General features: G+C 38.2%; 1 long non-coding RNA gene across 1 annotated transcript; it reads left to right on the forward strand.

Annotated features, from left to right (window-relative positions):
* Positions 1–2,196: 2,196 nt before the first annotated feature.
* Positions 2,197–25,607, forward strand: LOC309652657. The gene is made up of 3 exons (XR_014258859.1): positions 2,197–13,522; positions 13,866–23,768; positions 24,088–25,607. It is a non-coding gene; the product is annotated as an uncharacterized lncRNA (long non-coding RNA).

Below are 25,607 nucleotides of genomic sequence, written 5' to 3' on the forward strand. Positions count from 1 at the left end.
AAATTAAGAAACCTATGGAGCAGAAATGCACTTGGAATTGGCTGTGGAGCATATGTAATTCATCACTGCATCTAAACTGTGATACTCTACCAATTGAAATAGAAGCTATAGTTGTCAATATTTGCAAATGTATTTACATATATATATACACATTTAGAATAATTGAATTGTAAACTTTTGTGACACGATGTGGAACATGAAAAAGAATTTGGAATGGCAGTATATGATTCTCTTCTTGTTTCCAGTCATGACTCATATTTTTTAAATGTTTGAGCCTTTATAGTAGTATGTTGTTAATTAACTCAAGGTCCTACAGAGTATTGACTATTATTGTAAATAAGTCCTTTAAATTTAGGTTGCTTTTTGTTCAAAATCATTTGGAAATCTTTAATCAAAGTACTCAAGAAATGGAGTATCAAAAATTCACCTTTTGAAGCTTTTAGCAAATTGCAATTATGAAAACAAAGCTTGTCTATAGGAAGAAATCAAAATTCATGATTTAGCAGATTATATGATGAGAGCCCAAACTGTGCACGGGATTTAATTTTGACATTCTACAACTGCACTTTGTAATATCTTGACTTGATACATCTCTTATTTTTAACTAGACCTTATAATCTGTACTGCAGTAGAATAAACTTGAGAAGGCCTTGATTTTGCAGTGTTTAAATTTGGTGAACCATTCAAAAGAATCATAAATACAGCGAACTTATTTAATGAGTTTTATTTTGTAAAAATATTTGTTGAAGGACCCTAAATGGAAGCAAAAAGACATTACTTTTCAAAATATTTATACATTTTTCAGTAAAAGAATTAGAATTGAGAATACTCTCTAATTAACAGAATTTGCTCTACACTTAGATACCTTAACATCTGTAAGGAGACTATTTTTTCAATTAAAAATATTATAGTCTTCAGAAAAGAAAAATTGAAGTTATTCAAAATTTCAAATTTATTGGCTATAAACTACAGCTTTGAAGAATATTGCATGCAATTTTACCAATTCCTATTTAAAAAATACATTTTCAGAAAATATCAGTAACGTATTAGAAACAGATATCACTAATAAACTAATTAAAGTGCATGAGTATATACCAAGTATAATTATTTTATTTATGTATTTTTTAATTTTGGAAAATCATTCTGAAAAGTCTTTTACATGGAAATAATTTTACTTTTTAAAAGAATTTCATATTTGAAAATATTTTAAATGTAAAAATTTTATACCAATTATACCAATGAAATTAGTCCAATTTGTTTGTCAATAAATACATATCTTAGAAAAGCATGCAACTGTATTTCTTCAAATGTTTAATTCTTCAAAATATTTTACTTTGGAAATTAAAACATTTAAAACGACTCCACTGAAGCTTCTGCTGTTACAGTTACCAGTAACCATCATGTTGCTAAAAACGAAGGACATTTTAAAGTCCTCATCTTACTTGACATTTTTTGTCAGCTTTTCACATTGTCGACTATTTCCCTCTTCTCAAAATGCTCTTTTTGCTTGGTTTCTCTGAGGTACACCATAACTCTCTGGTACACACACTCAGTCTTTTGTGACGGGCTTTCTTCATCTTTCCCATCATTAAATGCTGAAATACATCTTTCATTCTAGGTGGTCCTTGAACTACCATGGCTTCAAGTAACATAAAAATCTTCCATTCTCAACTATATATCTCAAATCAGATCACTCTTTTGAGCTTCAGACTTAATTATACAGTCGCCTAGAGGCAAAGGTTGTCAAACTATCTCTGTAAAGGGCTAGATAGTAAATATTTAAAAATTTTTGATCCAATTGATCTATGTCAAATTAATCAACTCTGCCATTGTAGTGCAAAAGCAGCCATAGAAAATATGTAAATAAATGAGCATGGCTGTGTTCCAGTAAAACTTTATTTATTAAAACAAAGGCATTGAGCTATTCAACATTGTCCTGGAAGTTCTAGCCAGAGCTACTTAGACAAGAAAAAGAAATTAAAAGCATCCAAATTTGTAAGGAAGAAGTAAAACTATCTTTATTTGCAGATGACATTATTCTACATGTAGAAAATCCCAAAGAATCCATAAGAAAGCTATTAGAGCTAATAAATGAATTCAGGAAAGTTACAGGTTACAAAATCAACACACACACAAAAGTTGTGTTTCTAAACATTAGCAATGAACAATCCAGTATGGAAATTAAGAAAACAATTTCATTTGTAATAGCATCCAAAAGTATAAAATACCTAGGAATAAATTTAACCAAGGAGGGGAAAGACTTGTACATTGAAACTTATAAAGCATTGCTGAAAGAAATTAAGGAAAACTTAAATAAATGGAAAGATATTTTGTGTTCATGGATTGGAACACAATATTTCAAGATGTCAATACTATCCAAAGTGATTTACAGATTCAACACAATTCCTGTCAAAATTCCAGCAGCTTATTTTTGTGTGTGTGTGCAGAAATGGAAAAGCTGATTCTCAGATTCATATGGCATTCTAAGGGTCCCAGAATACCCAAAACAATCTTGAAAAAGAATCAAGTTGGAGGACTCACACTTCCAGATTTCAAAACTTACTACAAAGCTACAGCATTCAAAACAAAGTGGTACTGGCATAAAGATAGACATATAGACCAATGGAATAGAATTGAGACCGCAGAAATAAATCCTTACATGTATGGCCAATGGATTCTTGACAAAGATGTCAATTCCATTGAATGGGGGAAGAATTGTCTCGTCAATAAATGGTGCTAGGAAAATTGGATTTCCCCTGTACAAAAGAATGAAGTTGGATCCCTTCTTCACACCATTTACAAAATTTTTTTTAATAAATTTATTTATTTATTTATTTTGGCTGCATTGGGTCTTCGTTGCTGCGTGTGGGCTTTCTCTAGTTGTGGCGAGCAGGGGCTACTCTTCGTTGTGGTGCACGGGCTTCTCAGTGCGGTGGCTTCTCTTGTTGAGGAGCGTGGGCTCTAGGCATATGGGGTTCAGTAGTTGTGGCATGCAGGCTCAGTAATTGTGGCGCATGGGCTTAGTTGCTCCATGGCATGTGGGATCTTCCTGGACCAGGGATCGAACCCATGTGCCCTGCATTGACAGGTGGATTCTTAACCACTGCACCACCAGGGAAGTCCCATTTACAAAAATTAAGTATGCTCAATGATCTAAATATAAGAGCTAAAACCCTAAAACACTTAGAAGAATGCATAGGGGAAAAGGTTTATGACCTTGGATTTGGCAATGGATTCTTAGATATGACACCAAAAGCACAAGCAACAGAAGAAAAAACAGATCAATTGGACTTCATCAAAATTGAAAACTTTTGTTCATTAAATGCTACTCTTAAGAGAGGGTGAAGACAATCCACAGAATGGCAGAAAAATATTTGAAAATCATATCTAATAAGAGTGTAATATCCTGAATATGTTAAAAACTCCTAAAACTCCTCAACAAAAAGACAAACAACCCAATTAAACATGCATAAAGGATTTGAAAAAAAAACTCTGCAAAGAAGATATACAAATTGCCGATAAGTACATGAAAAGATACTCAACATCATTAGTCAATAAAGGAAGTGCAAATCAAAGCCAGAAATGAGATATGACTTTACACCTACTAGAATGGCTATAATAATTTATTTTTCATTTTGAAAATTTAAGTATAGTTGGTGTACAATATTACATAAGTTACAGGTGTACAACATAATGATTCACAATTTTTAAAAGTTATATTCTACTTATAGTTACTACAAAATACTGGCTATATTCCCTGTGTTGTACAATACATCCTTATGGCTTACTTGTTTATTGCATAATAGTTTGTACCTCTTAATCGCCTACCCCTATCTTGTCCCCCCTTCCCCCTCCCCACTGGTAACTACTAGTTTGTTCTCTACATCTGTGAGTCTGCTTCTTTTTTGTTATATTCACTAGTTTGTTTTACTTTTTAGATTCCACATATAAGTGATATCATACAATATTTGTCCTCTCTGTCTGACTTATTTCACTTAATACCCTCCAAGTCCATCCATGTTGTTGTAAATGGCAATATTTCATTCTTTTTTATGGAGAATGGATATAATAATTTAAAAAAATAATGGAAAATAAAAAATGTTGGAGAGAATGTAGAGAAATTGGAACACTTGTACTCTCCTGATGGGAATGTAAAATGGTGCAGTCACTATGAAAACAGTTTGGTGGTTCCTCAGAAAGTTAAACATAGAATTACTGTATGACCCAGCAATTCCACTCTTAGGTATATAGCCAAAGGAATTGGAAACAGAAACTCAAACAGATACGTGTATGTCAAAGTTATTACAGCATTATTCAGAATAACCCAAAAGTGGAAACAACCTAAGTGTTTATTAACAGTGAATGGGTAAATAAAATGTGGTATATACATACAATGGAATATTATTCAGCCTTAGAAAGGAATTAAGTTCTTTTTTTCAATTTTAAAATAAAATAGTTTATTAGTTGTGTTAAGCAATATTTTATTACTTAAAATATTATTTATTTTCAAATATTTTATCTAAGAAATTCAAAGCACTTGACAACTGATGCTGGTAACATCTATGCAATTGGCATTGCTACCATGTTTATACAGTTTCTGAAAATGAGGAAGAAAAATTTATTCTGGTTTTCAGCGGTGGAAAATTTTAAAAATCCAGAATTACTGAGACAAAATTTACTGACTAAGGTAGCCCTAAGAGCTGAAATAGAATCATTCCCCAGGTACTTCATCTTTCATAATCTGTTACTGAAGAGATTCAGAATCTGTTCCAGTATAGAAATAGGGACTAACGGCTTCTATAAAAGAATCATTAAAAGTATAGAGAAGAGATCTATCATTCACATTATAAAAAGGAAACCACACTCAACTCAGTCCAGAAAAATGCCAGTCTTACTGGGTTTTACTACTGGCAGAAGTTGACTGTCTTAGGACGCAATGCAACATAACTGCTGTCAACATATCGCCCAGTTGCCCAGAATATACCCTGACCTACAGGCTGATTCCACCATTTCCTAGGAAGACTATCTTAACACATGCCCAATGTCCATTTAGTTTTGTTTTCCAATTCTACTTCCCAGTAATGCCTGCCAGAATTAAATCTCATAGAACCTAGGATAGCAAGGCAGAGATGAAATCTCCTTGGGTTATAACAAAGGTTTGGTTTTTTTCTTTCTATATTGCATACTTTTTCTGTCCTCAGAGACTATAAGCCCAGGATGTGCTGCTTCAAGATCTAGAATCACATCTATTTGTAATGGCTTGATAATTTGGCCTAAGCCAGAATATTGGGGAGGAATACTGAATCCATATTTCTTTAATCAAAATGAAGAATTCAGGGTATTTTAGGTTTTGATACCTGTGGTGCTTCCAATACAGGGGGCACGGGTTCGATCCCTGGTCAGGGAACTAAGATCCCATATGCCAATAAATAAATAAATAAATAAATAAATAAATAAAGACACACAGTGAGCCAAATTTTTCCTATAGGTCATAGTCTGTCAACGCCTGGCCTAGATAACATTTGTACTTGGATATCTGACAGGAATCTTAAAACTGAATTTATAATTGTCCTGCATAAATCTGTAGATTTCTAGTCTTTCCCATCTCAGTTAAAGATGCCATCATTTTCTTGGTTGTTCATTTTAGAAACTTGAACATTATCCTTTACACTTTCTTCTCCTTTAATTCTTACACCTAAGTCCTGTTGATTCTATACTCTTACACATTTTCTAAATTTCTTCATTTCTTTCCATCTCTACTTCACCATGCTAGACCAACTCACCCTCCTCCTACCTGGACTTCTGCAATTGTCTTTATACTAGTCATCCTGTTTCCTCTCTTGACCATCTCTAATTCATCGGTGGCAGAAACTACCAGTTGTCTTCCAACATCCACTCTCTTTCTTCCAAAGTAATAGACTTCTTAGCTGGGCACAGAGCCATCTAGGGAAAAAACCCTCACTTTCCCAAACTCCTTTGCAGCTAGATGTGGCCATTGGGCTAAGTTCTTGTTAACAAAGTAAAATGGTAGTGACATATAGAATTTCCAGGTGCCCTTCTTGTTGGTTGAGATGTGGCTTTGGTGCTGCACAATCTTGGACAATGCTGGTAAGGGCAATAATGTTGGGATGGCAGAAGAAGAAGATAGATGGAGCCTGGGTTCCTAATGACTTTTAGGGGCAATATCGAATTCCGCCCAGACTTTATCTTACTTACGCCATTGTTATTTTGAGTCTGTGTTACACTTAGCCAAAACTATAATCTAATGAAAGCACCATCTTCCACATAATAGCTAGAGTGATCATCTAAAAACAGAAATCTTGTCAGATCAATTCCTAATTTTATTTAAAACCCTTCTGTAGCTGCCCATCAATGAATGGGTGAATACAAAAATTCTTAATATTGCTCACAAGACTCTGTGCAATCCAGCCCCTGCTCGTTTCTTTAGCTTCCTTTTGCACCTTAAGGCTCCAAGCCTCCAAGCATGCTGGCTTAATTTCAGTTAGGTCTTTCCTAATCAAAGTGTTTCTTAAATATCCTGTTTTCTTTGCTTAGAATGCTCTTTCTCTCTTTTTCTGCCTGTCCCACTCCTACTCATCTATCAAGTCTCAAACATCATTTCCTTAAGAAAGCCTTGATCATTCCCCACCCTGCCCCATTCTCCCAAACTAGGTAAGGGTGTTCCCTGTTTTATTCACTACAAATACTCCTCCCCCTTTTTGTTAATACTTGTCTCAATTGCAATTTAAATTGTTACTAAATAATTAACAGTAATTCAAATAGTCCCATACTGGATTTTCAGATTTATAAGTCCATCTTATTCACTCCAGCACCTGGCACAGTACCTGGCACATGGTAAGCAGCCCAGTGTAATAACTGCTATTTGGTAGACACTAAGTAGATAGTACTAATTATTATTACTGGAGTATAAGGACTACTTCTACCTTGATTAAAGCTACCTCCTGAGACAAATGGCTTAGTGACAGCTTTTAAAAGAATATGAATCCAAGGTTACTGAAAATTAAAAAGAGGTATGCTATTCACCTAAGGTCAATAAGTTAAAATTGGTTTTTATTTACCGTTCATCAAACTCAAAAGATATTTTAGCTCAAAGGAAATTTTATAGTTAAAAGTGGTTAGTGGATATCTTCCATAAAGTATGTAATTTGGAATGAACAGCAGGAGGAAGGGAAATATTTTAGATAGGTTTAAAGTAAAAGAGTGCAAAGAATAAAAGAAATATCTTATTTGGGAGTCATAGGGAGGAAAGTGCTTTAATCTAAGATATTTAGTGCCTTTCTATTATGATTGGCACTAGATTAGCTACTACATTCTTTTCTTAAATTAATACTTAAATGTACATGCATACAGGTATTATATAAGTGCTTGCCTGGAAAATGTGTCTACATATATGGTTCCTGAATAAATAATCATAGTAGAAATAAACTCCTTAATAACGAAAACTTCATGTACAAATAATTAAAAATATTGATGAATATCTACATTATACCAGTGGAACACCAGTGCAGTGCTAATTGAGATATATGCATATAATGAATACAGATAAACATTAAAGGAATGTCCTTCAAAGGAAGGAGCAAGTAGCATCATGAACTACACTTATATTTAAGTTTTTCCTCCCAGGGATTTTATTTTTCTACAATCATTGCCTTCAACCATGCTGTATTGAATATCTTTTGCATCCCTTAATGACACCTTGGGTAGATTCCAAAGATTTCTCGTTGCTTCTGGCTACTAAAACTCAGTTCAATCTAGTTAATGCTATGCATGCTGAAGTGTTCAGGAGTAACGTATACTGATGTCTGTAGCTTTGAAATACATCCAAAAAATAAGATGAATTGATAAATGATAGAGGGATAAAGAGAAGGAGAGATATGAGATAAAGCAAACATAGCATCAAGGTGGTGAGTACCTCGGTGTTTAATGCAGCATTCTTTCAATTTTTCTGTTTGTTTAAAAATATTCATAATAAAATGTTGGGGAAAAAGGCCCCTTTCCTCCACCCTTCCCCCCAAACCCCCATTTATTCTCAATTTAAAGCATCAACTTCAAACTCAATTTAAGTCCCATCTCTTTCCTTCTCCCAGGGGCAGTTGACCCAGGGAACTGTGATTGCATGAGCTTATGAGATGTGGGGAGCAAGTGAGCCCAGAACCTCCTGCCTGGAAGACTTCAAAATAGGCCTGGTGGGCTCCCTTACCCTTGTAGTCAAGTTATGGTTAAGTATCCAAATATGGAATTCATCGTGAAAGAGGTCGGACTCCACAGTCCAGTGTTGGCTCAAAGTGAAATGGGAAGCAAGTGGAGCTGTAGACCCGACCGTGCTAAGCTTTCTGGAAGGCTGGGCTCCTTATTTAACATGGGGATATTTAATGCTGAAGCGATTAAATCCACCTACACCCATATTGACACCAGAAACACTCCACCAAAAAAACCCAACTTCAAATAAAAATACAACCCAGTCAAAAAATAACCTTAAATTTCCAGGGACAAAATCCTTTGGCTAGTTTCCCTTCTGATGAACATGAATTTCTTCTTTTGTATTACCACATGAAAAACAGAGTTCAGGAATTCAAAATGTGTACTGATTGACTAACACCTTTCAGGTTATTTTCCAAGACTGGCCCTTTCAATGTGATGAAGTAGCAAAGTGTCTTGGAAGGGCAAGTCTTCCTGTCTCGAGCTTCTTTCCTTTGTCTAGAGTCAACATGCCCCTCTGCCCCTTTCTACAAACCTACCTCACAGCCCCTGCCTATAACCTTCACAGTGACATATTCATTAAATTTTATTGACTGTTTTACAGACTGTTAATGAATATGTCGCTGTGAAGGTTAACTTTGTGTCAATCTGGCTAGGCTATGGTGCCCAGTTGTTTGGTCAAACACTAGTCTAGATGTTGCTGTGAAGGTATTTTGTAGCTGTGATGAACATTTCTAATCAGTTGACCTTAAGTAAAGGAAGTTGCCCTTGATAATGTGGATGGGCCTCATCCAATAAATTGAAGGCCTTAAGAGCAAAACTGAGGTTTCCTAGAGAAGAAGGAGTTCTGCCTCAAGGCTGGAACATAGAAATCCTGCCAGAGTTTCCAGCCTGCTGGCCCGCTCTATAGATTTCAGACTTGCCAACTCCCACAGTTGTGTGAGCCGATTCCTTAAAATAAATATTTCCCTCTTCCTCTTTCCCTTTTCCTTTCTCTCCCTCCACCTCTCTATCATTCTTTCATATTTTTGGCTGGTTGACATCTGCACCCCTTCCTACATCTGAGGATCCAAGCTTTGAGAGGCTCCTGAGAGAGGCAGACATCGACTCCAGCACTGACACACAGACATAGAAAACAACAGGTTCTTGAACTCTATGGTGACAACCACTACACAAACCCAAGACTCAGGTGCTCCCACTTGGGACTTCACCTCTGAAGTCAGTAGCTAATGACTAAGCCATGACAACTTAGACCAGGGCGTCACAAACTATCTGTGCTGAAGAGCCAGGTTTTTAAAATTTCCAACTTGTTGGGCACTGATAGTTTTATAATAGACCATAAAAATAAGTCACTAGAAAAAAAAGTAAGTCATTTCATAAAAATGAAAAAAGTCATAGCAACTACAACTCAATGATATATTATTAGGTTCTCAAGAGAGAAAATTACTCCATCAAAGTATTATGAAATTTCTAAATGCTTATTTTCAATTTCTGTACTTGTTGCAGATTGGTGACAAATATTTTGGAGACCCTCCGTGCATGGCAGTGGCTTAGACTTTATTCTTGGAGGGAGGCAGGGGCAGGGAACATGATGTTCAGCAACAGGGACAGTAGTGGAAGCATCTTAACCAAATTCTTCCTATGATATGACTTGGCTAATTTTTCGCTGCTGTTCCACTCTCCTCCATTTAATTCTGTCCATTCTCCAAGTTGGGCTCAGCCTTTCTTGTGGATTCTGTGAACTACCCAACATCCTTCTAATAAAAAATATCTAAACTAAAATTACCCACAACTGTTGTTGGTAGTTTGTAGTCACGAACCCTGAGACGCACAGGTGCTTACCTGTGAGATTTTTGAAAGGATTATGTGAGTTAATGGGAATAAAGTGCTTATTATATGGGTCTTAGAACCCAACAGGAGCTTGATAAGAAATGTAGTAGACAGACCCCATGGTGACCTCCAATGCTTTCCAGCCTCCTGGTGTCCATGCCTTTGTGCAATCTTCTCCTGTTGAGTGTGGGTAGGAACCTGTGACTTGCTTCTAATCAATAGAATATGACAAAGGTGATGGGATGTCGTTCCTGTGATTATGTTACATAAGAGTGTAGTAGGAGATTAAAAGCTTCCCACACCCCTTTCTTACAGTTTGCATGTAAAAGTGATAGTGATTCTGTCACCACTCATCGCTGGATGAAGGACTAGCATGACTTAAACTGGAAGAGAGTTAATATTGATAAGGCAGACCAATTACATCTATCAGAGACCATTTTGCATCCCATACACAGGGTGTATCTGATCCGGGTAGCAGAGGCAGTCATCTCTATGGTATAATTTAAGGGAGGAGACCAGAAACACCTCCTCTCTGGCCCTGTCTGCAGCATTCCTAATTCTCACATTGAAGCTTCATCTTTATAATCAAGGTTTTGCTAGATCCCAGTCAGGATATATGGAGCCCTAAAAGTAAGCCACAGATGATGCAAAACTATAGAATAAAAGTAGTACGTCTTTCTTGAGAATCCATTTTGCTCGAAGATGTGGGGAGAAACACATTCTCTGAACATTTAAACGGATATGCATATATTTCAGAGTGGAACTCAACTTTCACACTCATTTTAAAATTTCTGTTGAGGTATAATATGCATACAGATAAATGAATATGTCATAAGGGTACAGTTCCATGATGTTTCAAAAACTGAATATGTCCATGGCACCAGCACCCAGATCAAGAAACAGAATATTTCCAACAGCTCAGAAGCCTCTCTGTGCTTCTTCCAGATGCTACACTACAAGGATAACCACTATCCCTACATTTAACTTTATGTACATGGAATCATACTATGTGTGTAGTGTCTGGTTTCTTTTGCGCAACATAGTTTGTGAGATCCATCCATATTGTTGCATGTACTTGAAGGTCATTCATTCTCGTTGCTGTATAGTATCCCATTGTGTGGATAGACCACAATTTATCTATTCTGCTGTTAATGGTCATTTAAGCAGTTTGTATTTTGAAGTTATTATGAATAGTGCTGCTATGAATATTCTTGTATATATCTTTTGGTGGAAGTAAGCACCAAATGAGCTGGGTATATAATCAAGAGTGTAATTGTAAGATCATACAGTGGGCATATGTTCAACTTCAGTAGTCACTGTGAAACGACCTTCCATAGTAGTTATACCAAGTCCCATTTATTTCTAAAAAAAATTTAAAATAAGACTCTAAAGAAATTTCATCCTTAGGTTAATGTCTTGACTGTCCCTTTGGAAGATATCAGTTCATATTCTTTGACTTATTTCAAGATTTTGTACTGGGTGCCTGGGAAGGTGGCACCTATTTTTAGTCAAGTATACCATTGTTACTGGGGCAAATTTTCACAATTGCTTCTTTAAGAAATTATAATAAAAATCATTGCTACCTGTATTCGTTATCACTGCATAACAAGTTACCACAAACTTAGCAACATAAATGATGCACATTTATTATCTCACAGTTTCCATGCGTTGGGAGTCCAGCCACAACTTAACTGGGTATGATGCTGCAGGTCACCCACTGTCTGCCTTCAAGGTCTTGGTCAGGACTGAGTTCTCATCAGAAGCTCCACTGGGAAAAGATTTATTTCCAAGCTCCCTCAGATTGTTGGAAGAATTCATTTCCTTGCTGCTATAGCAGCATTTCCTTCCCAACGTTTTGCTGTTAGCTGGAAACTGCCCTCAGGTCCTAGAGACACACCTCCCTCCTAGTTCCCATGTGGACTTCTCACATGACTGCTTACTTCATCAGGATACTACTGCCCTCTTTTGAGTCCAAGACCACACCACCTCAACTGTGTCCTAGGGGTGAGGAAGCCACTGCCACCACTCTTGGCTCGAGGGCACACTTCCTCAGATATGATTCATGCCAACCAAAAAGAGACTCTGTGTTCTGCCTCTAAGTACCCACCAGAGTAGGGACCAGGCACTGGGACCCCTGCTACCACTACCACGGAGAAACCAAATGCCTCTACTGCTATGCTTGCCAAGAGGAGTGTGGTCTCCTTCTTATTTCTACTTTCCAGTCCCTACTAAGGTGCATCTATTGGCAGAAGCCAGGTCCCAAGAAGAAGAACCTGAGCTCTAAGACAGTATAGGAAAAATCATCTTTAGCTTTCTAAACTCCAGCCCTCAGTAAGGCATCTTATAAAGCATTGGTCCTCAAACTTGAGCATGCAGTAGAATCAACTGAGGGTATATTAAAACATAAATTATTTGGGCCCAGGTTTGGAGTTTCTGATTCAGTAGGTCTGGGGTGGGGGCCCGAGAGAATTTGCATTTCTAACAAGTTCCTGGGTAGTGATGATGTTGCTAGTCAGAGACCATATTTTGAGAACCACTGCTCTAGGGGAATTGGAATAGATTTGAGAAAGCTAATCTGCAATATATGTTACAATGTGCATAAGAATCACCTGCGTAGGGTTTGTTACACTAGCAGGTTTTCCAAAATACTGGGTCTATAGTGGAGGCCAGAGACATGCACTTTTTAAAAATTGAAGTGTAGTTGATTTACAATATTGTGTAAGTTTCAGGTGTACAGCATAGTGAATGAATATATACCTGTATATATTCATATATATATATATATTCCTTTTCAGATTCTTTTCCCTTATAGGTTATAAAATGTTGAGTATAGCTCTGGTTCTTCAGGGTATTTTTATATTGGTGGTCCATGGAGAACAAGTTGAGAAACATTGGCTTGGAGCAGTGGTTCTCACCCTTGGCTGCACATTACAATGCCTCAAAGAATATTAAAATGTACTGATGCCTTGGTTTCATTCTCTGAGGTTCTTATTGGTTGGGTGAGCCACACCCAGCAGAACTCTCTGAGTGATTCTATTGTGCAGCCAAGACTGAAAGCTACTGGCCTAGAAGAATCTGTTGACTAAGGTTACCTGAAGCTGGCAGGTTAAATTCACTTCTTTCCTAAGACTAGTCATATTGGAGGCCATTTTTAGAGGCTTAGACAGTCTGAAGTCATTCATCTGCATGGATTTCACTGCACAAAGAAGCATCAGGAGAGAGAGATAAGCTATTCTTTGCCTTGCTGAATTTTTAGTAATGGAAATATTTTCAGTCTCCTGGAAAACCATTTGAATCTTGGGATTTCCAGAGTCTTCAGAGGTTCATTGGTTTCATTTAATCATTTAAAATCTTTCAAAGTCTGCTAAGCACAGAAAAACTCCTTCAGGGAGCTTATAACTTTAAATAAATGAGCATGTTATTAACGAAACTTATAAACCTGTATTATAAACCATTAAAGAAAAGACAAAAGGCAAATAGAGGGCTTCCCTTCCCTGGTGGCGCAGTGGTTGGGAATCTGCCTGCCAATGCAGGGGACACGGGTTCGAGCCCTGGTCTGGGAAGATCCCACATGCCGCGGAGCGACTAGGCCCGTGAGCCACAATTGCTGAGCCTGCGCGTCTGGAGCCTGTGCTCCACAATAAGAGAGGCCGCAACAGTGAGAGGGCCGCGCACCGCGATGAAGAGTGGCCCCCGCTTGCCGCAACTAGAGAGAGCCCTCGCACAGAAAGGAAGACCCAACACAGCCAAAAATAAATAAATAAATAAATAAATAAATAAATAAATAAATAAATAAATAAAATTTTTAAAAAAAGGCAAATAGAGGGAGGAAGGAAGGATATCTATTTCCATATAAATCTTGAATTATGTTTCAACACGCGATTAGAGCTTTATCCATGGTGTTCTAGAAAGACTGAATAAAAATTTGTCCCTTCCTTAATCTTTTCTAGCTTGTGTTTAAACCATAAATTCATCTAGAGTAAGGGTGGAATTTACTTTTTATGTCGTATCTCTCTATTACCCTATAGGGAGCTGAATACATAAATGGAAGAGAAGGAGGGGGCAACCCTTTATCTCTTTATGAAAAGATGACAGAGATGCTGATATTGAATTGGGCCAGGTATGCTATTACCACTCTGGGGTAAAAAGGGTGAGAATTTTCTACTTCTAAGAAATTATGGCTTCTTGATTCTCATTTCTCTCTGGCTTCTGTAACACTAGCTCTCTTCCAAACAAGCTAATACATGAATAGTCAACTTGCTGCATGACTGAATTATAACTGCAAATTTTGGCCTTTGGGGAAAGGAAGATGGAGAGAAAGGCAGCGTGTGAGAGAGACAGATGATTCATCCATCATTTTGGGTGGAGAAGGTGGATAACTAAAGATTTAAATTTTTAACTCATGGACTTTGGTATTTGAATCATTTGAGGGATGGAAATTTTTACAAAATATGCTATGATTGTCTCTGCTTTCCTGGGCCGTTGATATTGGTTCCTTAACTTCCTCTTACTCATGAAACCCATTCATTCATTCATTTGTTCACCCATCCAGCAAATATTAATTGAACATCTACTCTGTGCGAAGCACTGTGCTTAGCCCTGCAGATATAAATGTGCAGAAGACATGGACCCTGCTTTCTAGGGGCCTGCACCTGCAGTGCAGTAGATGTGGCTGTAAATGAACATGCTGTTGAGTGAGGCTAAGGGGGAGCTGACTCCAGCATGGCTCACAATGGCTCTTGCATGAGAAAGTCAATGAAGTCAGGTTTTATTTTGGTCATTTGCCCCCTTCTCATGAAGACTGAGTAATATATGCCCATCTAGGCAGTATGATACAATAGTTTGTCTGCAAATTAAAGAAATATACCAAAAACTGAAGCCACTTTCCCCAAGGTATTATCACAAAGGTAAAAAGACTTCTCTTTTTTTTTAATTTAAAAAAATTTTTTTGTAGAAGTATAGTTGATTTACAGTGTTGTGTTAAGCAAAGTGACTCAGTTATACATATATACACATTCTTTTTCATATTCTTTTCCCTTATGGTTTAGCATAGGATACTGAATATAGTTCCCTGTGCTATACAGTAGGACCTTGCTGTTTATCCATTCTATATATACCAGTTTGCATCTGCTAATCCCAAACTCCCAGTCCATCCTTCACTCCCCCACTCCCTTAGCAACCACAAGTCTATTCTCTATGCCCCTGATTCTGTTTCTGTTTCATAGATAGGTTCATTTGTGTCATATTTTAGATTCCACATAAATATTATATCACATGGTATTTGTCTTTCTCTGTCTGACTTACTTCACTAGTATGATAATCTCTAGTTGCATCCATGTTGCTGCAAATGGCATTGTTTCATTCTTTTTTTATGGCTGAGTAATATTCCATTGTATATATGTACCACACCTTCTGTATCCAGTCATCTGTTGATGGACATTTAGGTTGTTTCCATGTCTTGGCTATTGTGAATAGTGCTGCTATGGACATAAGGGTGCATATATCTATTTGAATTATAGTTTTGTCTAGATATATCCCCAGGAGTTGGATTGCTGGATCATATGGTAATTCTACTTTTAGTTTTCTGAGGAACCTCCACACTATTTTCCACAGTGCCTGCAGCAACTTACATTCCCACCAACAGTGTACGAGGGTTCCCTTTAAGAGACTTTTCTTTACTCTTGCTACTGTGGTAAAATTTAGATGGGGCCTGATGGGAGTAGGGCCTCAATTGAGTCAACCTATTCAAAGTCAAAACCTTGTGCCTACAAATCCAGAGACATACAAATTAGCTCATATTTCCAAAAGTCACTGTTTAGCATGCCTCTAACCTGGACAATAAGGCCCTCAGAGCATAGGATGTATGACTGGATTTAGAGTTGAACAAACCCTGTGAGACTGACTGCCATTAACCCAAGTCACAGGAGACTGACAAATTAGAATGCTGTTATGTAATTTATAATGAGATTTTGAGGACTGTTTTTTTCCACTGGTAAATAAATTCTGTCTGGATGGGAAGGTCCAGAGGAAGCCCTTATGTGAAAAGAAGGCTGCTCCTGGGCAAGGCAACAGAGAGAGAGGAGGTGGCTAGATGATTATAATAACTGCTAGCATCAGATTTGATAGCTAGATGCAGTCATCTCCACCACAGAGACATACCTGCTGTGGGGTCTAGTTGGCTATGTTCATAGGCCAGGGCACCTTTTCTCCCCCAACAGTGCTGAATGGACATTGCCAACTTTGACCCTGACTCTTTTTTTGGTTCTGTGTTTCCAAGATGACTACCTCTTTCTGTGGATATCACATTTCCTTTAGCTATTGCCAACCCTGTTACAACCAAGATTCTCTTTCTGATTTATGATCTATTTTTTAAAGTATGATGTGTTAATTTCATTACTTAAAATTTCAGAGTTCTGCTAGCATCTTCCTGTAGAGTTGCTCTGAGTCTCCCATGTTTTGTCAGCTCAGTGAGTCAGATTGTCACCCCATAACAAAGCAGCTTTGCTACCTCACTTAAGCCTATTATGCTGAAATGATCTACTTCTGGAAAATATTGTTCCAGAGCTTCCCTGTGCAACCACGCTGAAGCTAGTCTCCAGCTGAGACCACATCCTCGCTTAACTCCCCCATCTCCCACTTTATTCTGCTTCTCTCAGCCCCCTTCTCTTAACAGCATTCTGCCAAAAAATCATTTACACAAGAACTCCTGTTTCAGGCTCTGCTTCTCAAAATGGGAACTTTAAGATATTTAAGTAAATTAATTTACATATAGATTGGGAGTCGTTAACATATCTTCAAATTGAATGTTTATTCCTTTAGAATTCTTTGAGTTACTACTGGTTGTTAGTTGTTCCCTTCACCATCACGCACACACAGAGTGGAGGGGTCCATTGCCTCTGATTTTAAAGGCTAGAGGTTAGAGGTGGCTGATTTCCCCCAGACCAAGAAGTTGTGGACATTCTTCTTTTCCTCTTTGGGTTGTCTGCCTCTGTCTATCCCTGCCATTTCTCCTTTTTGTGGCTATTGCCACTGTAGCCTTCTTTCTCGGAGCTTCTCCCATCCTGCCATAACATCATCTTCTCCTTTTCCTGTGGCTCAGCCTCCAAAGCTAGCAATCACCGATGGCAAGTGGAGGGACATGGTCAGAATTATTGTGGGGAAATATTCCAGTTGCAGCGCACCCAGACTCTCACTCAGATGTAATGTGACTTATTAGCCATTTGCCCGAGTGGTTTCAAAGGAGCAGTGCCTCATCTATGTCAGAACCTTGCAAGACACTCTGGATATCTCTTATGGAATGAGCAGCTGGAGAGGGGGCTATGGTTACCCTGATACAGCTGAAACCCTAAGTGTGTGTTCTTAAGAGTTTCCAACTCATAATTCTTTGCTCTCTCTGACTTCAGCTGACCTAGACTATATCAAGGTGTTGCAAATTGCCAAAGAGCCACTACTTGGCCATAAATGCAGGGTAAGCCCCTATACTGGGCAGATGTCACTCTAGTTCCATGGTGCATCTCATGCTTTGGTTATTGGACTCCCAGGTGGAGGTGGAGAAGGCCTGCCAGCTGCTCACTCAGTGTGATGCCTTGGTGCTGGGCCTGTGGCAACACTTCTCCAAAGCATATTCCAGCAGGTCCCCTTACCTGTCCACCAAGAGGCAGAACTCCTCCATTGCTTGGTGGATAGCTTTGCTGGATTGTTCTTAGGTGCCAGCCTCCCTTGCTATTACAGATTTTGCACAGGAGATCTTTAAAATGGTCAGTCCTTGAGCCTACAGAGGTGTGTTTGATGAATTAGTCACTGCTCTATCATACTGACTTTTAGATGTCTTCCATACATAGCTGGAGTAGAAATAGGAGGCAAGATTTTCCTGGTTCAAACCCACCTCCCACCTCTGGCTCAAGGACTCTTGATTTGGCCCTATCCCATCTCTATAGAGAGTCATTCAAGTCTCAGCATGGCCTTGCACAGAACTCAGTGAAAGACAAGCATATTTTGCCCCTCTTTAGTTTAGGTGTCAAAGACATCAGGTGCATTTCTGAAAAGAATTCCCTGGTCAGGTGCCCTCAGGATAATTGGCATCAGCTGGTAAGAAAACACACCGAGAAGCCCTCCTGGGGTGGGTAGTGTGTGGTTTGGGGACTTAAAGGCCTGGCTATGAGCGCCTTAGTGTTTCAGTGGCATTTAGATAAACAGGAATGGTGTGTTTCCCCCACTGTCATAGCAAGGGATTCATTTAAGAAAGTTTCTAGGGGAAAAGGGTTGGTTGAGGATAGAGTTTTCTAAATCCCTTTCTTATTTTCACTGAGCAAAGTCTCAGTTGCTGCAACAGCTTTTGTCATCTGCACATGTGGTTGTGAGGAGTACTTGTCAGAAACCACTGGATTTCCATTTTCCCCCCTCACTCCCCAAATCTTGATCGCTGAGATCTTCTGCTTTGCCTCCATATCATGCTCCCACATTTAAGACTAAAACTTCCCTCAGAGGAAACTGATGTGTGGTTGCTGCCTCAGGAAAAGAATATGGACACATGGGGCACAGAAAATGAGAGGGGATGAGAAGGAGACTGTGAGAAACCTTGAAAGACAGGAGGAAGGGTGAAAAGTTGGTAGCGAATATGTCTATAAGTGAAGTTTTCTTTCTTGGAGCAAAGAAACTATTGTACAGACTTGGCCAAGCGAGCAGAATACATGGGCTTTGGAACTAGATGGAAGTCGCTTCCATGTCCTGGCTATTGTAAATAGAGCTGCAATGGACATTGTGGTACATGACACTTTTTGAATTATGGTTTTCTCAGGGTATATGTCTTCCTATCTATCATGGGTACCGGGACCCAGCACTGAGCCTCTCTCAGCCTCAGTGACTTCCTCCGTAAACCAGAAACAATAATACTTTGACTCATATTTGCGAGGTCTACCAGATGGAGCATGTGCAACCTTCCGGGGAGGCAAGAAGCTCTCAGAAAGTACTTGTTACCTTCTCTTTCCCTTAACCCATAAGCCTTGCCTAAACAAGAAGTATGCAGTTTTCTCAATGGGCAACCGAAGGAAGCAAAAACCTCACTTCGGCAGTTATGAATCGAAAATTTGAATTTTCCCTCTGAGTTCTTAGAAACTTCCCATTTGTCTTTCACATACTTTTTCAGTTTCAGAACTTCTAGTAGTTTCTACATGCAATTTGACTTTACGAGATTCAGCATTACATTTTACGCTTATTATGAATAATTGCTGTATTTTATATATTCTCGTTATATGTACTGCTACATGTTACTTTTTTTATTTCAGAAGACATTTATTTATTTATTTATTTACGGCTTTGTTGAAATATAATTAACATATAACACTGTGTGAGTTTAAGGTGTACAATGTAATGATTTGGTGTACATATATATTGTTACATGATCACCACAATAAGGACAGTTAGCACATCCATCACCTTACATGTTTACATTTTTTTTTGTGGTGAGAACTTTTAAAATATACTCTCTTAGCAACTTTCAAATACACAATACAGTATTGTTAACTGTAGTCACCAGGCCGTGAATTACATTCCCAGAACTTATTCATCTTATAATTGGAAATTTGTACCTTTTGACCATGTTCACCCACTTTCCCCGCAGCCCCACCCTGCACCTCTGGTGACCACCAATCTGTTCTCTGAATCTATGAGCTCAGTTTTTTGTAGATTCCACATGTGAATGAGATCATACAGTATTTATCTTTCTGTATTTAGCAGTTTAGTGCAGGGTTTAAGACAGAAGGCCTTTATCCTTCACCTACCAGTTATGAGGACGTGGGCAAGTCACTGACCTTTCTAAATCTATTCCCTCATATGTAAAATAGTGAGAAGAATCTTAGCTATTTCATTGAGTTATTGTTGTAAAAGTTAATCATACATGAAAGCATTTAGAGTGCCCTGTTCACATTAAGCTCTTAGTATATGTAGGCTGCTATTACTCCTATTGTTTTTTTTTAAATTGAGATATAATTGACATAAGACATTGTGTAAGTTTAAGGTGTACAATGTGTTGATTTAATAATTTACATATTGCACTGCAATTACCACCAACGCGTTAGCGAACACCTCTATCCCATCACATAGTTATCATTTATTTCTTTTTTTGTGGTGAAAACAATTAGGATCAAGTCTTTAAGCAACGTTATAGTTTACAATACAGATTGTTGACTATAATCCTTATGCTGTGTGTTAGCTCTCCAGAACTTATTTATCTACTAGTTGTAAGTTTGTACTCTTAAACATCTCCCCAATTCCCCCACCCCCCGAGCCCCTGGTAACCACCATTCTACTCTCTGTTTTTATGAGTTTGGCTTTTTGGATTCCACATATAAGTGATATAATACAGTATTTGTCTTTCTCTGTTTCACTGATCTCATTTAGCATAGTGCCCTCAAGGTCCAGCCATGTTGTTGCAAATAGCAGGATTTCCTTCTTTCTCAAGATCCCATTTTGCAAATATATATTATATATACATACATATGTATATGTATGTATTTCACATCTTCTTTATCCATTCATCCATTCACAACTTCTTTCATCCATTCATCCATCACCAGACACTTAGGTTGTTTCTATATCTTAGCTATTGTGAATAATGTTGCAATAAACATGGGAGTACAGGTATCTTTTCAATATCCTGTTTTCATTACCTTTGGATTTATACTCAGAAATGGAATTGTTGGCTCATATGGTAGTTCCTTTTAAAAAATTTTTGAGGAACCTCTGTACCACTTTCCATAGTGGCTGTACCAATTTACATTCCCACCAACAGTGCACAAGTGTTCCCTTTTATCCACATCCTCACCAACATTTGTTATCTCTTGTCATCTTGATGATAACCATCCTAACAGGTGTGAGGTGATATCTCATTGTGTTTTGATTTGCCATTTCCCTGATAATTAGCGATGTTGAGCATCTTCTCATGTACCTGTTGGCCATTTGGATGTCTTCTTTGGAAAAATGTCTACTTAGTACCTCTGCCCATTTAAAAAATGGATTGTTTGGGGGTTTTCTGTTATTGAGCTGTATGAGTTTTTTATATATATTTTGGATATTAACCCATTATCCCACATATGATTTTGCAAATACTTCTTTCATTCTGTAGGTTTCCTTTTCATTTTGCTGGTTGTTTCTTTTGCTGTGCAGAAGCTTTTGATGTTGACGTAGTCCCAGTTGTTGATTATTTGCTTTTATTGCCTGTGCTTTTGGTGTCATATCCAAAAAATCATTGCTAAGACCAATGTCAGGGAGATTCTTTCCTATGTTTTCTTCTAGGAGTTTTATGGTATGTTTAAACTTTATGATTAAGTCTTTAATCTGTTTCAAGATAATTTTTGTGTGATAAATTTTGTGAAAAAGAGGCCCAGTTTCATTTTTCTGCATGTGGTTATAGTTTTCTGACACCATTTACTATGGAAACTATTCTTTCCCCTTTCTTGGCTCCCTTGTCATATATTAGTTGACCTGATATGTGGGAGTTTATTTTTGGGCTCTCTATTTTATTCCATTGATATCTGTGTCTGTTTTCATGCCCATAACATACTGTTTTATTACAGCTTTATAGTATACTTTGAAATCAGAAGTGTGATACCTCCAGCTTTGCTCTTCTTTCTTTTGGCTATTTAGGGTCTTTTGTGGTTCCATACAAATTTTCAGGTTGTTTTTCTATTTATGTGAAAAATGTCATTGGAATTCTTATAGAGATTGCATTGATTCTATAGATGGCTTTGAGCAGTATGGACATTTTAACAATATTAATTCTTCTGATCCATGAACACAGACCTAACTTTCATCAGAGTCTTGTAGTCTTCGTTGTATAGCTCTTTCACTTGCTTGGTTAAATTTATTCCAAAGTATTTTATTGTTTCAGAGGGTGTTGTGAATGGGATAGATTTCTTTATTTCTTTTTCAAATGTTTCATTGTTAGTGTATAGAAAAACAACTCAATTCTCTTTTTTTAAAATTAATTTATTTATTTTTGGTTGCGTTGGGTCTTCATTGCTGCATGCGGGCTTTCTCTAGTTGCGATGAGAGGGAGCTACTCTTCGTTGCAGAGTGCAGTCTTCTCGTTGCAGTGGCTTCTCTTGTTGCGGAGCATGGGTTCTAGGCACGTGGGCTTCAGTAGTTGTAGCACGTGGGCTCAGTAGTTGTGGCTCGCGGGCTCTAGAGCACAGGCTCAGCAATTGTGGAGCGCAGACTTAGTTGCTCCGTGGCATGTGAGATCTTCCCGGACCAAGGCTCGAACCCGTGTCCCCTGCATTGGCAGGCAGATTCTTAACCACTGTGCCACCAGGGAAGCCCAAACAACTCAATTCTGTATGTTGATTTTATATCCTGCAAATTTATTGAATCTGTTGATTAGTTCCAACAGTTTTGGGGTTGAGTTTTTAGGATTTTCTATATATAAGATCATATCGTCTGCAAATAATGATAATTTTACTTCTTCCATTCCAATTTGGATGCCTTTTTCTCTTGCCTAATTACTCTAGCTGGGAGTACTCTTCCAGTACTATGTTGAATAAGAGTGGTGAGAATGGGCACCTACCCTTGTATTGTTCCTCACCTTAGAGGAGAAGCTTTCAATCTTTCATCACTGAGTATGATGTTAGCTGTGGACTTGTCATATATGCCCTTTATTATGTTGAGGTATGTTCCTTCTATACCCGGTTTGTTGAGGTTGTTATTCCTACTGTTGAAATTTTCCATTCTGTGTTTGTTTTCCCTTTAAGCAAACTAAAGTTGCGTCTATTTGACTGAGGCAGAATTGGAGACAGCTAAAAGTTGTTGGAACTCCACTCACCAAAGCTATTAAGGACTCCCTGGGTGTGAAGGGGTCATCTTTTTAGGTCTTGGGCTGGGTGGGACATTTCAATTTTTAGGTAGCATACAGTTAGTTGCATCACCTTTACATAGGGAAGGCTTAAATTGAGGTAGTTTCCATGATTTTCTTTTTTATATGGAGTCATACACATTCATCCTTGTGTATGACTTCTGGGCCATCCTGCCAACTGAGCACCAACATCATGGTTCTGGATGTAGAGCTGAGCTTTAGTCTGAATGCCAAAAACAACAGCCAGCACCCTTTGCATGAAACCCAAAGCTGGAGCCTCATTTCCTGAAATAGAATAACATTCTAGCTTTCCCATCTGCCAATTGTAACACACAATTTGTAGTTAAGATTTGAATTTCTCAGCAACTGTGCCTAAGGGTCTCTGGGACTCTCCTAAAATCAGTGAGAAAAAGTGACAGTCTGTGAGCAGCTTGCTCAGGTCCGTCATCTTTATTTAATGTTAGCACATAATTGAACTGCAAGAAGTTAGAGTATTGGGGCAAGAGAATGTTCCTTTCAGGGTTTTTTCTTTTTCATATGTTTTCATTTCAGACAGGGTGGCTCCCTAGTTGCTGGAATAGGAAGGGACAAGAAAAAAATCTGCTAGTTTTCTTCATTTACTCATCTCTGTTCAAATCTGGTTTCACGTTTTGATTCAAAAGAAGGCTGTCAAAAGAGGTTGTGCTCTTCAGCTCCATCATGTAGGTGACCCTGAAATCGTAGAAATTGGGAGAATGTCTGAGCCTAACGCATTGCATTTGAGGGCTGTAAAACAGACAGCAATGATATGGCCACTGATTTTTTAGTAGGTACTACTGACAGAAGACTCTGGTCTCTTCATCAAAGAACTGCAACATAAGTTGACTGGAAGGTCTTTTTTTAAAAAAATTAATTAATTTATTTATTTTTTATTTATTTATTTTTGGTTGTGTTGGGTCTTTGTTTCTGTGTGAAGGCTTTCTCTAGTTGCGGCAAGCGGGGGCCACTCTTCATCGCGGTGCGCGGGCCTCTCACTATCGCGGCCTCTCTTGTTGCGGAGCACAGGCTCCAGACGCGCAGGCTCAGTAGTTGTGGCTCACGGGCCTAGTCGCTCCACGGCATGTGGGATCTTCCCAGACCAGGGCTCGAACCCGCATCCCCTGCATTAGGCAGGCAGATTCTCAACCACTGCGCCACCAGGGAAGCCCCAGGTCTTCTCCGTTTAATGGTGGTGGGAGAGACTCTGGGTTAGGTAGCTGCTCTGGTGTGAGTGAGTTTGCCTCTTTAGGATGTTCTACTGTGAAGGGGCTCCTGGACTACTTACTGCTATTGGCAGGTACTGGGAAGTTAACCAAACTTCTCCACAGTGATGGGGAATGTCCGAGTATGACATATGATGGGCCCATGGTCTGATGTAAACTGTATTTGAATACTGGTGTTGTTACTGTTTTCCATCTGTGTGAACCTGGGAGCATTAACCTCTCTGAGCCTTGGATTTCTTATTTGCCAAATAGGGTGTATTAGTCAGGGTTCTCTAAAGAAACAGAACCAACACTGTGTGTATATGTATACACACACAGAGAGAAAGAGAGAGAGAGAGATGTATTCTAGGGAATTGGCTTACGTGATTATGGATACTTGGTAAGTTCAAAAATCAGTGGAGTAGGGCAGCAGGCTGGAGACCCAGGGAAGACTTGCAGTTCAAGTCCAAAAAGTGTCTACTGGTAGAATTCCTTCTTGCTCAGAGAAGGCCAGTCTTTGTTCTATTCAAGCCTTCTACTGTTTGGATGAAGCCCACCCACACTGTGGAAGGCAATTCCCCCTACTCAAAGTTGACCAATTTAAATGTCAATGTCATCCAAAAAACACCTTCACGGAAACATCTAGTATAATGTTTGACTGAATATCTGGGCACAGTGGTCCAGTCAAGTTGACATAAAATTAGCCATCACATGTGGATAATTCCACTTAACTTTAGGACTGTTTGAAGACTTAATGAGATAATGTATGTAAAGTCAAAAGAAGTTGACCTTTCCACAAATGGTGGCTGCTATTTTCCTGACTGAGCTGTTAGTAGCCAAAAAAACAAGATCAAAATTGATATAAACTTCCTGGAGGGAAACTTGGCAATATGTACAAAAAACCTTCAATGATTTGTTGTTCGAAGTGTGCTTCCATAATTAGAACTGTATCCAAAGGACATAACTCAGGATGAGAATAAAATCTAGTTTTGGGGATGCTCATAGCAGTGATCTTTATAATACAAAAAATTGGAAACCATCTAAATGTTCGACACTATGAAATTGAATTAATAAATTAAGATATAGGGCACACAATGGAGTATTAAGCAACCCTTTACAACAAGGTTGCAGAAGACTTTTTTAGTGGAAAATGGTGATATAATGAGAAGTTAAAAAAAGGGACTGAAATAAATATGTACAGTGTGAGCTTGTGATTGTATTAAAACTATATGCATAAAGACTGAAAGGTCATTCTCCAAAATATAAAGGATAGTTATTTCTGGGTGGTGAGGTTAAGGGTGATATTTGTTGTTATTGTTGATATTTTTTATACATCTGAATTTTCTGATTTAAAAAAAAATGAATATGTCACAAAGGTAATTTTTAAGCAGTTTTGTAATGGGTTTGCTATGGCAGATATGAGACTGGTCAGAGAGAATTTGGCCAGGTGGTGACGCTCTGAAAGAGGAGGTAAGGCAACAAGGTCAAAA

This window comes from Balaenoptera physalus (genome assembly GCF_965194825.1).
Source record: "Balaenoptera physalus genome assembly, chromosome: X".
Taxonomy (NCBI): Eukaryota; Metazoa; Chordata; class Mammalia; order Artiodactyla; family Balaenopteridae; genus Balaenoptera; species Balaenoptera physalus.